Raw genomic sequence first — 11,064 nt, 5'->3', positions numbered from 1 at the left:
TGGAACAGACCACATCTCCCAAAGATTTCCTCATCTCTTTGATGTTCCAGACTTTCACACTTTTTGCACTAGCCTTTGGTTGTGGCGTGAAGTAGATGTTGTAAGCATCATCTCTATTGGCATAATAATATAGAAGGACCAATAGGTCAGTGTCATCTGCTATCAAAGTGGTTTCTCTTGTCTGCGCCAGTTCTAGATCAGTCTTCACAATCAATACGTCAGCGTCTCCAGATGCATGGACTACTTTACAACCTGCTTCCTCCAAACTCTTTCCCAGCAATTTGATGAACAATTGTTTGTTTTCTTGATTAGCTAGGAAAACATCCTTTTTTAATTTGAACATCGTTAAAGGGGTCAGTGACTTATTAACACCAATAGAACCCCCCTGCTCGGCGTTGGTGAGTCGCGTCTTTAATGGATGGACCACTTTCATACCCATCAAAGATAATGCATGCTTTTCCATATCTAATTGTGACATATTTGCTGTATTGGGCACAAATCTCATCCAATGTCTGACCTTTTTGCCATGGGAGGCATTGAAGTAGTGCTCCACCATCTAAGAGATACTGTGGATCTGAAGACTGTGGACCTGATTGTACAGGGGAAGTCAGTTCCCATATTGCGTCTGCTACGAGCTGCACATATTCAGTTTCAACAGGGGAGACAGTTTCAGCACCATGAACAAGAGCAGCATTTCTTTCGAATTTCTGGACTTCCGATTAAGAGGAAGAAAAGCCGTGATTATTCAGTGTCAATTAAGAACCTCGATCCCAATTGGTCATGCATTTTCACTACTAAACTAAACTGCAAAGGTGCAAGGAGAACTCTGGGTCCAGCAGCCTGCATTATCGCTTGACCAACTAATTCAAGTTTCAAATCATTGTCTTTGCCTACAAATATCTTCCTGAGAAAGATCCACAATGTTTTAGGAACATATTCAAGAATCGCATCCTGTTCAAGATCAATCTTAGACGGGTAATATTCTGAACTTCTCTGGATACCTTTAAATGTCATTCTTGATAAGCTTGGCTGCTGTCTCTATGATTCTAATGGCCTCTGATTCTGAGTTGTCTGTTGAGCTTCTCTGTGCATAGAATTCATGGAAAATACACTTTTCTGTACTTAAGAATTTAACAAGATTATGTTTCCCATCAATTTCAGTCACAAGGATTTTGTCTTTGAAATGTTCTAGCAATCGAGATTTCATGTATGAGAGACTATATGGTTCAAAGCCAGTGTCCTCGAGAATTTCCTCCATTTTTTTTAACAAGATCGACAGTGGTGAGTTGCTCCTCGTCATTTTGCTGCAAATAATTAGCAACTTCCGGAAATGCTTGCTTTCTCTCTGAATCCTCTGGTCTACCAAGGTTTTTTTTTCTTAGAAGAATCAGCAGAAGAGAATGCCTTAGGAATGTTTTTATCGGAATCAAAGTTTGCAAAACATGTTCTTTGATAACGTGCTTCTTCTGAAACAACGTTAGCTACATATCCTATTCTACATTTAACAGTGGATGCCCAGCCATCATTTTTTCGGACTTTCTCACAAACTTTCAACACTCTGTCCATAAACTCAATAGTTCCTACATTGGAAACATCAGCACCTCTTTTCTTTCTATCAGATTTTGCTCCAGAACCACAAAAAGGAAATGTTCCTCAAGGTTAAACACACAAAAAGAGCGGCTTGCACAGGATGGCATTTCATCATGGGTGGACCTGCTTTTACGGTCAATTTCTATGTATTTGGGGTTGATCTAATGCTGTCTGCATTTCTTGTGAAGACGGTGACCAATCTGAATTATGATATTCTCTCCACGTTTTTCAGAAGCTCTGTTAATAGAATCGATTCCCTTCTGGCTGAAGATAAATGTTTCTTCATTACTGGACAGTTCATAGTTGCAAATAGCACACTTGTCATCATCCATAGTTATCGGTACTTCACTTTGGCCAACCTTAAATTAGAATATAACAGAATATTAAGCTCCTGCAGTAATACATCAAAACAGACAAAAATAAGGCATAAGAAGTTGTAATTATGTTTAAGTTTATGAAAACTGTTGGTTTTATCCAATTTCATATTGCTACATTTGGTGTTTTGGAAGTATATGGTATTTTGGTATTTTATATATATATATATATATATATATATATATATATATATATATATATATATATATATATATATATATATAGTATACACATATAAATATATATATATATATATATATATATATATATATATATATATATATCTATCTATCTATATATATATATATATATATATATATATATATTTATTTATATATACATGTATAGTATACACACATATAAATGTATATATATATATATATATATATATATATATATATATATATATATATATATACACATGTATAGTATACACATATATATATATATATATATATATATATATATATATATATATATATATATATATATATATATATGTATATATATATGTATATATATATATATATATACATACATATATATATATATATATATATATATATATATATATATATATATACATGTATATATATATATATATATATATATATATATATATATATATATACATATATATATATAATATGTATAATATATATATATATATATATATATATATATATATATATACTGTATATATATGTATAATATATATATATAGTATACGTTACTAACTAGCAGACAAAAGTCACATACCAAAACCCCGACATCGATTTTTCTCGACACATTTTCTACAAATTTTCTCGACACTGTTGACCCCTTTCCGCAAGGTTAGTTTGGTAAACTTTTTTTTTTATCCGAGAGAGAGGTTATTCATGCCCAATATCCAAGTTAAAAACCTTTGTTAGCAATTTGTTTGAGGTTCAGCCAAAAAATCAGCTAGATTGATTGCTATAAAAGAATTCTTTGGCATGATGAACTATTATCACCGTTTCCTTCCAGCCATCGCTCTCACTCTTTCCAACCTCTACGCCTTCGTCAAGGGCAACCCCAAAGACCGAATTGGGGTCCCCTTCAAGAAGCGGGTTACTGCTATGAAAAGAATGCCCTATCAATCACTGTTGCTCCTACTTTTCCCCTGCCACATGCACCTCTCCTTCTTCTTCTTCTTTAGATTGCCCGGAGCTTCTCTCCGGACAGGTGCTTTTTGACGGTGCGTCTAGCCCCTAGGTGGTTTCCCCGGCGGGTAGGTGTGGTGGTTGACGATCAGCGGGGCCTGGAAGTATATTTTTTCTTTTCCCTAGTAAGGGGCGAAAAGAGGTTTTATAGTGGTAAGGGAAAGGCTGTATAGTAAAGAGTCCCAGTGTGTAGGAGAGTCTGGGAGAGGAAAGGAGGGTTTTCAGTGGGAGAAGAAAGAAGCAGTTTTAAGTGTAAGTACTTATTGCTGCTTGCAAAGGTCAATTAGATTTCGCAACATGTTGCGAGCTTGCTCAGCCCAAGGGCCAGCACTGATTAAGCCCCTAGCTGGCCATTTGCGGCATCAAGGGATTTTACTTATAGAAATGCCTGCTTTAGGCAGGCAAGGTCAAGAAACCAAGTGTTTAGGCCTGTTTAGGGCCAAAGTGATGAGATTAAGCTCAAAGGTGAAAGATTAAAGAGTTTAGTCCCAGTGAGTTAGAGAGACTGGGAGAGGAGGGAAGGGTTCTCGGTGGGAGGGGAAAGAAGCAGTTTTAGGCATAAGTGCTTATTACTGCTTGCCTGGTGTCACTGGGTATGGCTCTGGCATGCCAGGGACAGAGTCGAAAGGATTTTTTTTATATGAATACCTGCTTTAAGCAGGCAGGGTCGAGAGACCCAGTGTTTAGGTCCTGTTGAGGGCTAAAGAGTTGAGATGAAGTTTTAAGGGTGAAAGGTTATAGAACTTGGTCCCAGTGAGTTAGAGGGGCTGGGAGAGGAGCGGAGTGATTTGCGTTAGAGGGCAAAAAAGGGCGGAGGAAAGCCTTAACCAAGGAGAGAAGGCTAAGGGTGGTTGAGAATTGATATCTGCATAGGCTGGGAGAGACTCTTCTTACCTAGGTGGGGGGTAAGATCGCAGAAAACCTGCAAGCGTCTCTATGTTTTTGAGAATGTGGGCAGTCACATGTTCTGCAGTATGTGGCACTCCTTGGCCGAGGTTTTGTCTCAGATTTGTGGTTTCTGGACAGTGGCAGAGGTAATGATCTAGTGGGAGTGCCGGAACAGCTTCGCAGTACTTGCATTGCCTACCCTCAGGGTTGATGATTTCCCATGAGCAGGGGTACCCTAACCTTAGTCTGTGGTAGATTACTGCTAGTTTGCGGGGCGTGTTCTTTGGTAGATCATGTGGTGCCAGGCTGGTAGTGTTGATATACCATTTTGCTGATTTTGACGAGGCAAATAGGGCTTGTCTGATGGAGCTATGTAGTTGTGTTTGACAGTAAGCATTCATTGCTGATTTGAACTGTTCATGCGATGGGTTAAGGGTTATGCTGATAGTGGTGACTTGGAGGGCCTGCTTTGCTAATCGATCGGCTTCTTCATTACCGAGTATACCTATATGACTGGGGATCCAATTTAGTGTGATCTGTCGGTTCTGGAGAGCATGTGTGTGGGCTATCTGTCTGATAGAGGAGATGATGAGTGTGTTTTTTCGGATATCTTGGCTCCTGATTGCTGCCAAAGCTCCTCTGGAGTCAGTATGTATCGTGGTGTTACCTTGACTGGTGAGTGAATGTGTGAGGGCTTTGAGTATGGCAACTAATTCAGTTTGGAGTGTGGAGGCATTGTTGGAGATCCTCCAGCAGTCCGAGAAATGTGGGGAGTAGACTGCTGCATCTGCTGCAGGAACCTCCCTGTCTACAGAGCCGTCAGTATAATACACATTGTCAGTGAGCGTGAGGGTGATCAAATCAAGGGCTGCTCTAAAGGCCTGTGCTGGTGGGCATAGCGCCTTGGAGAACGGGAGGGTGGTGTAGTGGTACTTGATTGGGCTGGGAATCCAGGGGGGTTTTTCCGAAAAGTCCGGGTGGAAGGTGTCTTTTTTGAGTGTAGATAGCATTGTCTGAGAACCGTTGGATCTTAGGGCTGTGATAAGATGGCCAGCATAGGTGTGAGGAGGGGCCAAATCTTCTGAAAGAGAGATTAGGCCTTGAAGTTTGTTATGGAGTGGGCAGTTCCGGTTGGTCTTGAAAGTTTTGAAGATTATAGAGCTGTTCCGTGAGTTTATCCTATCTGTGAGTGGCAGGAGATGGGTTTCGGCTCGAAGCAGTGAGAGCCTGGTCCAAATCGGGGCACCGAGGATGGTCCTCATGGCATTATTTTGAATTACTTCAATGGACTTTTCCTGTGTAGGGCTGAGGGTAGTGAGAACAGGGGCTGCATATTCTACCAAAGAGCGTACAGCCTGAATGTAGAAGAGTCTTAGAATGTGATGTGTTGCACCCTGATTTAGTGACGTGATGCGTCGGAGTGCGTTCAGTCGGCTGTTGGCCTTATGCTTGAGGAGCGTTATTTCGGGGGTGGGTGATAGCCTGAAGTTGAGGTTAACACCTAAGTAGGTAAAGTTGTTGACCCATTCAATAGGCGTTCCTAGTAGGTTTAGTGGAGGGGGTGGTTGAGAGTGCTTGATAGCCATGGCTTTGGTCTTGTTCGGGTTTATTTTCAGTCCTAAGACCTGGCAGCTTGCTGCAATGGTGTCTAGGGCGATTTGCATTTTACGGTGTTTGTTGTTGACTATGTGTGGGCAGACAACGCAGATATCGTCTGCGTAGATGAAGATTTGAATGCCCTCCGGGTAGTCTTCTTTCAATATATTTTCAATGAGTACATTGAATAAGAAGGGGCTTAATATCCCTCCTTGTGGAGTGCCATTTTCGAGTGGTATGTATGGTGACGTGGCTCCCTGGAAAGTAACTCTAGCTACTCTGTTTTGGGTATATTTCTGCGTCCACGCAAGGAGGTGGCCTCTGACGCCTTTGAGGACTAGTGATGTCAGAATGGCGTCAGAGCTGGCTAGCTCATAGGCCTTCTCAAGATCAAGGAAAACAACTAGTGCGCTTTTTCCGTTGACTGTGGCCATGACATCAGCTAGACATTCTTGTGTTCCAATGCCTCTCGTGTAGGCATAGAGCCTGTCGTGCAAAGGGCCCACCGCCCACTGAAGCCGCCGGAGGACCATCCGTTCAGCTACCTTACCAGTGCAGCTGAGTAGGGCAATGGGACGATAGGCATTCATTTCCTTAGGCTTTGGTATTGGGTTGGTGTCCTGTTTGTTCCATGGTTCGGGCCTGATATTCTGAGCATGCGTTAGGTTAATTATGTGTAGGTAGCTATTTTTGGCAGGTTCGCCAAGATGCTTTAGCATCGAATAAGTGATGCCATCGGCACCAGGGGCCGTGTCTCTACATTTAGCTAGGCGGGCCTCAAGTTCGGCCGAAGTGTAGAGCGCATCAGTGCATGACGGTTCATTGCAGGCTGCTCTAACTAGGTCATTTCTTCTAGGCCGAAGTTGTTCCTGCCTGGCCTGGGTAGCTGGGCATAGGTTAGTTGATTTCGATCGATTTGCAAAGGTTTGAGCTATGTTCATTGCCTCTTGATGGGGTTGAGGATGAGTGGGCTTGGTCTGGTGTCTTTTGGATCCTGAGACCTTGTTAAACCAGGCCCAGATGGCTTTGAGAGATGTTTGTTGTGAAATTTTGCTGCACCATTGGAGCCATTTTTCCCTTTTTACTTCGTTGGCAACTTGAACTGCTTCGGCTATGAGCTCCCTCAGTAGAAGGAGTAGCCCATCAGTCCTGTGCCGTCTGAAGAGCTTCCTTGTCCTGTTCATCCGTTTCTTCATTTCTTTTATGCGCGGGCAGTAGTACCACGCGTCCTTATGATTGTGTTGCGGGTTCCTGCCTTTCCTGGGCATGGAGGCATCCGCAGCCAGGTTGATTTGTTTTGTAAACTCCGTAAGGAGGAAGGTGGGGTCCTCAGATGGGTTTTCTGCGAGCTTGAGAGCCCATGTTGTCATGTGCCTCTCGAAGATGTCCCATTGGGCAAAGTCAGGATTCCATCTTGCCGGGGGTGGCGGGATTGGTGGGAGTTTGGGGGTTGGTACCGTGGCGAGGATGGCGAAGTGGTCACTGGCGAGGGACGGGTGTAACATCCAGGAGGCGGTGTCGTGGAGGGCTCTTGGGATGAACATTAAATCTAGGGTGCCACCAGCAATGTGGGTGCTGGCAGGTAGCCTGTTCAGAAGGGCAACGTTGGGGAAATCCTGAAGGAGGGAGTATAGGTGCCTCCCAGTGGGGTTTGTACTTGGAGAGTGTAAAAAGGGGTGGTGAGCATTTAGATCACCTGCTAGGATGGCGTTGGAAGCGGAGATGGAAGCAAAAAGGTTTTCAGCTTCCAGAGACTTTCTTGGGCTTTTATATATGTTGTGTAGGATGAGTGTTGTGTGGGCCAGTCTGATTTCTACACTGAGCAATTCAGCTTCTCCGCACTGTATTGTCGGTAGCTTTGTGGACTGTATTGTGTCTTTTACTAGTGTGAGTAGTCCCCGTGTTGTGTCCGTGCGAGGAGTTTTGTGTATAGTGTATCCTTTGTAGGAGAAGAGTGAGTTCTCCCTGAGCAATGTCTCCTGTAAGAGGACGACGTCTGGCTTGAGGGTGGCAGTCTGTGATTGGAGGAGTGCATACTTGCTGCTAACTCCTGCGATGTTCCACTGCATAATTTTAAGTCCCTTGCCGGTTTCATATGTGTGTAGGTAAACTTCAGAGTCCGAGCTATCATTGCTGTAAGGATCCATGGTATTGGGTCAGGTCCTTAATCAGGTTTGTTATGATGCGCGTGTAGTCTGGGGAGAGCCCAGGGGCCCCATGAAGGGCTGAATGGAGGTTTATAGTGATTTCTTGCAATTTCTTAATGCAAGAGCAGCAGGGTAAGAGATCGGGGTGGGAAGGAGAGGTTGGGCTGGGTTCCTTAGATAGCCTACTATTGGGTAATCTGTTTGCTGAGTGGTTGGGTATGGGTGAGGTGGTAGCAGAGTGCTGTAACGCAGGAACAGGCTCGGTTGAGCCTAAAAAGCCAGCAGAGTGCTGTACCACAGGGACAGGCTCGGTCGAGCCTGAAGAGCCAGCAGAGTGCTGTACCGCAGGGACAGGCTCGGTCGAGCCTGAAGAGCCGGCGGAGATGCTTGGACGGGAAGAGGTGGAGGGGTCGATATCTGGTTCAGGTGGAGGGACCTGCTGTGAGGATGAGGAGGGGGTGGGGTCCGAGCATGCTTGGGAGAGGGGAGCAGGGCTATGATGGGGAGGCGTGCAAGGAGGTTCGGTGCCAGAGGGGCGGATAGCTGGTTTTGCAGCTTCAGCGTAGGATTGGTGACATAACTGTGGAGGATGGTAGGATTGGGATGGGTGAAGGCGGAAGGAGGGGCGGGAAGGATTGATTTGAGTTCGTGAAGGTGCTGGGGTGCCCCTTCGATTTAGCTCATGGATGAAAGATGGGCAGCGTTTGTTCCAGGCATGATGGCCGGCGGAGCAGTTGGGGCACTTAGCTATGGTTGGCTGATTGTTTTCGTGTTTAGTGATGCAGACTTCAGTTTCGTGTTTCTCCGAGCATACCCCACATCTAGTCCCGTGTTGGCACTGACTCTTATGGTGCCCAAAACGCTGGCAATTAAAACATCTTGTGAGCGGCGGGATATAGTCTGCAACTCTGTATTTGCCCCAATGATTTAGATCGAGAAATTGGGGAGTGGAGGGGCCTGTGAAGGTGCATACAACTGTGGTGGTATCAAAATTCTGCTTGTTCTTCTTGTACTGTTTGCGAACAGCTTCTGAAATGGCCGGGTGTTCGTTGATGAAATCTAAGTCAAGATAGAGGGGGTATCCATACACATAAATTTTTCGCCTTCTTTGGGAGGGGTCGAGTTCTGTAAAGTGGCGATAGTTCCTAAAGGTTTCGACTGTTTCGACATTCTTGGGAAAGAGGATGAAGTTCCCATCGTTAGTTATTTTGTAAGTGTAAGCTATGGCACGACCTGCTTCTTTACCTGATTTTACTGCTAGATCTATCAATTTACTAGGGGAGTGGTTTCAGTTAGTATCCCTAGAGGCTTTGAATCTTGGAAGATCTGCTAGAGAAGGAACTGTTGGTTGTAGTTTACCTGCGACATTCAACGTCGTGTTCTCCGTGGTCCTCCTATTACCTTGGGTCCTTGTTTTTGCGTGCCGTGCACTCTCTTGACTGCCTATGTCGGGCTTGGCAGTAGGCCGTGTTGCTGTCTTGGGCCTGACAGAGGGAGGAATAGCTGTTTCCTGTTGAGGGGCTGCTGAAGTATCTTCTTTTTCTGTCTCTGGTCCATTATCACTTTTGTCCATTTTGGGTACCGGGTCAGGGGATCCTGTTTCGGATTGCGAAAGGTCGAGGTGGAGGCGTTCAATGTCCGAAGCTCCGTCTTCAGGTTCTCCCTGGCTGGTGTGGGAGTCTCTTCTCGTTCTAGAAGAGTCCCCACCATTTGGGGAGATAGCTTCGACACTTTTCCTTTTAATGCCCCCTACAGAAGGGGTCTGGGCGCCATCATCAGCCATTGTTAGGGCAGCAAGGGCGATGAGACTTAACACAAATGACTTGTAGAGCAGAAGAAAAAGATGGCTGATAACTGTCCGTTGCACGCAATGCAATGGGGAGGTGGTTTGTTTCACTTAGAGTCAAATGGCACAGGCAACAGAGCACTAGGTTGGGCAGGTTGGATTTGCATTGTCTAATTCTAGAGAATGAAATAAAATAAATAGAGCTTTGGGTTACAAAGGCCCTTATTGACACACTGGTTTATGGGTCATTTCAGGAAAGACACCGGAGTAAATAGCTGTTCTGTGTTGTCTTTGAGGTTGAGAGCACTCAAAAAAAAAAAAAAAAAAAAAAAAAAAAAAAAGTTAGTAATTGAGGGTCATGAAAATTTTGGTTTTGTGCTTTCTGGCCGTTGAATAGAGAGGAGACTTTTCGGTGATAGATTCGTTGTATCAGGTATGTTGCCACTGGGTTAGGTCACTGTTGGGTTCACACAGCATTGAAGTGATTAATCTTGGTAAAAATGAATCTTTTAACTTGAGTCTTTGTGAGTAAATTCCTTAATAACCTGAGGTCGGCGAGAAAGCACGATTTTTCTCCAATATTCACGGGAGAGGGAGCTTATGAAAACACCTATTGTTCGTTCTCCATGGGCGGAAAATCGTGCACATATTCACTGTAAACACTGAGACACGTGGCTGTAGACACAAGGGAATATAAGCACAGCTTTACACCGATATTTGCGGGAAAAAACACTTATTGTTCGTTCCTAACGGCACAATAATAGTACGATTTTACGCCGATGTTCTCGTTCCTTATAGGCGCAAAAATGTGCACTTATACACTGAGTCACGTGGCTGTAAACACTGGAAGAATAGCACGATCTTACGCTGATGTTCACGGAAGAAAGGCCTGTAAAAACACTTGTTGTTCGTTCCTAACAGGCATAAAATTGTGCTCACATCAACTGGATTGTGTTGGCCTCTCACGTGAATGAAAAAGGAAAATCATAGGGCGAGAGGAAGGCAAGGAACAATGAAAGTTTCCTGTTAGCTGCTCTCAGAGGAGCAGCGAGGAGGGTGGTGTTGACACGACGAGCACCACCGATGCCAGTGACGTCACTATTGGGACAGTCCTCGATCAGGTGGTCAACGGCTAGCCCTGACCATTAGCTTTCTTCAGTAGGAAACTATCCAAGGCGGAATCTGGCTACTCTACCTTCAACTGCAAATTGCTGGCAGTGCACTTGGCTGTCCGTCACTTTCGGCACTTCTTGGAAGGTACAGCCTTCGTCATTCGCAACAACCACATACCTCTGGTGCATCCCTTCATTAGACAGTCTGACGCCTAGTTTGCCCGTCAACGCCGACATCTCTCCACTGAGGCTGAAAACATTTGTACCCTTCAGCAAGTCCCTGAGAAAAACATTGGCGGCAATCCACCTGGGATTAGATTACAATGCCTTGTCAGATGTCCAACAAAAAGATCCCAAGTGCCAAACATGTAGCAAATCCTGCACATCCC

Source organism: Palaemon carinicauda, chromosome 12 (genome assembly GCF_036898095.1).
Source record: "Palaemon carinicauda isolate YSFRI2023 chromosome 12, ASM3689809v2, whole genome shotgun sequence".
In the NCBI taxonomy this organism is placed as follows: Eukaryota; Metazoa; Arthropoda; class Malacostraca; order Decapoda; family Palaemonidae; genus Palaemon; species Palaemon carinicauda.
Note: the sequence above shows the minus strand (reverse complement) of the source record.